We start from the raw sequence: 3080 nt of genomic DNA on the forward strand, positions 1-3080 counted from the left end.
AAAATCTTCCCGTGGATGAGTTACTGTTGATCCTCCAAGAAACCCATCTGCAGTCGATCAGTTAAGAGTACAACTTTCGGACTGACTCATACGAGCTTATCAGATGCCATGGCGATCTCCGAGCTGATCACCTCTTTGAAGAAAATGATGCGATCATGATATATGAATAGCAATTAAAAGTTGGGCTCCGGTTTCCTCTTGACAACTTCTACAAGGACGTTCTGAAGTTCCACCATGTATGTATAGCCCAAGTACATCCAAACTCATGGCGAATTCTGGTGGCATTCAGAGGCTTATGCCGAGCTAAGAAGCTCGAGCCTACAGCAAGGGTTTTTGCTGAGCTATATAAACTTACTCGTCAAAAGGACGATGAGTATTGGTTCTTCCAAGCCAAACCGCACTATGGGCTTTTTACCGATCTCCCCTCTTCACTGAAAAATTGGAAGAATCACTTCTTTATGTTGAGGAGCAAGATTCCGAATGGTTTTGAGGGTTTCCCACACAGCTAGCAGCATCTGAGCCCATCAATTCCAAAGTGGATCGCCCTGAGCAAGGACGAGGGTGCCATGGTAATGGAATTAATGGATCAGGCAGCCACTCAAAAGTATTTGTGCCTATATGTTATTATGGCCAAACTGAGATGGTGGCTGATGCGGATGATCGCCAATGAAAGCTATGAACTGCAACTCTCTGACCTCGAACCTGGGACTGGTATAACCTCAATCTTTAGTCTCTTGGTTTAGGTAATCTCACTAACTATTTTTCTGTGCAGAAATGGCTGGAGGCGAAGGCGCAAAGGAAAGCTGCAAGCGAAAAAGAGAAGTCTCCCGGAAGGTATGAGAAATGAAGATTGCCGCGGCATCACAGACGCCAGGGCGAGATTCAGGAGAAGTGCCGGGAGACTCATCCCGACCTTCTAGGCAACCGATCTCAGAAGTAGAAGTAGCTCCTTCTCCTCCTCGACAAGAAGAGCCACCATGCTGTTCCTTCTAGTGCGGATGGTGGGCCTTCCCAAACTACTGTGAGGACCCTGTCTCGAGGTGCCCAGGTCCTTATTCATTCCTTAGAGAGGAACCGATCAGTTCTGGAGAATCTGGGCTTGGCCAAGGTTCTAGGAGCTTCCATCTGCCTCCAGGAGGATCGAAACAGGTTGATCCCGAGTAGCATTGACGATCTCCTGGCCCAAACAATGAGTTTGAGTGTAGAGAGCCTGGTGAACAAGCATATAATCAGGGAAAAGGCTCGTCTTCTGAGGCAAGAAATTCTAAAAGTGGTCTAGGATGCAGCTTCTGCCCAAGCCCAACTTTCATCCGCCCATGACTACATTGCTGAAATTAAAGGTCGGATGAAATCCTATGGGGATAAGTTGGCCGATCAGGCTTGTGAACTTGGGGAAGCTCGGGCGCTCCGAACTGCTGACGTTGCTCGCCTTACTGAAGAGATCAGAACGAAAGAAGAAGAGGCTGTGACGAGGGAAGCTAGTGCCTATGTAAATGTCCACAGCGATCTTCTGGCTGAGCTTAAAAGGCGTTAACCCGGGGAAGACTTTTCGTGGATGGTGGATCTGGCTCCTCAAGACGAAGAGGAGAGCGAGGAGGAAACAGAGAGAGAGAGAGAGAGAGAGATTGAGCGAAATGTCAATGTACCTGGAGAACTGGCTGGGGGTGACCCTCCAGCCGAATGACTTGTAACCTTTACTTTGATATGTAAAGAAATCCCTTTTGTTCAGTTTCTTGACGAGATCAGAAAGTATCCAAATCGTATGAGTGCTTGATTGTTTGAACGTATCAAACCTAACAGCGATTATTAATCTAAGTATAAGAGGTTGGAAGAACATTGTGACTATGAGATCGGCCTAAACCGAGACCAAACACCGGATAGAACTTTAGATCATTAAAATTGGAAACTTGATTTGAACACTTAAGATCGGAAACACCATTAAGTCAGACTGAAACCTTAACTTTATTAAACGATTTTACACAATATTTATAAAGGAGAGATCGGAAATAGGACTGGATGGCATGGGGACCTGATATTGGTGTGATCTCCTTTGTTGAGAGATCGGAAAGCATTTGACTAGAAGCGGGATCGGTTTATTTCCTAATCAAGTTACTTGTAATCAAAGAATGTCAGTTGGGGTCGATTTTCAAAGTTCATTGACTTGGGTGATCGGCAAAAATATGGTGTCGACAACTGCTCCTCTTTACATAATTTCTATTGAAAGGAATACAATTTTCCGTATAGGAATTATGTAAAGATTCAAACCCATATTTTGAGAGATTGGGCATCAAAAATTAAGACGTTGAGACTTGAAATTTGACTTGGAAGTTAAAGTTGGAAACTAAGATCAACTTAGATCAAGGAACCAGAGGTTGATAATAGGAATTTAAATGCGAAAATTAAAAATCAACTCGAAAATTTAAATGTACGAAATTACAATCAACTTGGATCAAGGAACCAGAGGTTGATGATAGGAAATTTAAATACGAAAATTAAAATCAACTTGGATCAAGGAACCAGAGGTTGATAGCAGGAAATTTAAATGCGAAAATTAAAATCAATTTGGATCAAGGAACCAGAGGTTGATGACAGGAAATTAAATGCGAAAATTAAAATCAACTTGGATTAAGGAACCAGAGGTTGATGATAGGAATTTAAATGCGAAAATTAAAATTAACTTGGATCAAGGAACCAGAGGTTGATAGCAAGAAATTTAAATGCTGAAAATTAAAATCAACTTGGATCAAGGAACCAGAGGTTGATAGCAAGAAATTTAAATGCTGGAAATTAAAATGAACTTGGATCAAGGAACCAGAAGTTGATGACAAGAAATTTAAATGCGAAAATTTAAATCAACTTAGAACAAGGAACCAGAGATTAATGACAGGAAATTTAAATGCGAAAATTAAAATCAACTTGGATCAAGGAACCAGAGGTTGATGATAGGAAATTTAAATGCGAAAATTAAAATCAACTTGGATCAAGGAACCAGAGGTTGATAGCAAGAAATTTAAATGCTGGAAATTAAAATGCTTACAAAGTAAGCCTAACCTGACATAAAAAGTTCTTCCACGACGAAG

This window comes from Hevea brasiliensis, chromosome 11 (assembly GCF_030052815.1).
Source record: "Hevea brasiliensis isolate MT/VB/25A 57/8 chromosome 11, ASM3005281v1, whole genome shotgun sequence".
Lineage (NCBI taxonomy): Eukaryota > Viridiplantae > Streptophyta > Magnoliopsida > Malpighiales > Euphorbiaceae > Hevea > Hevea brasiliensis.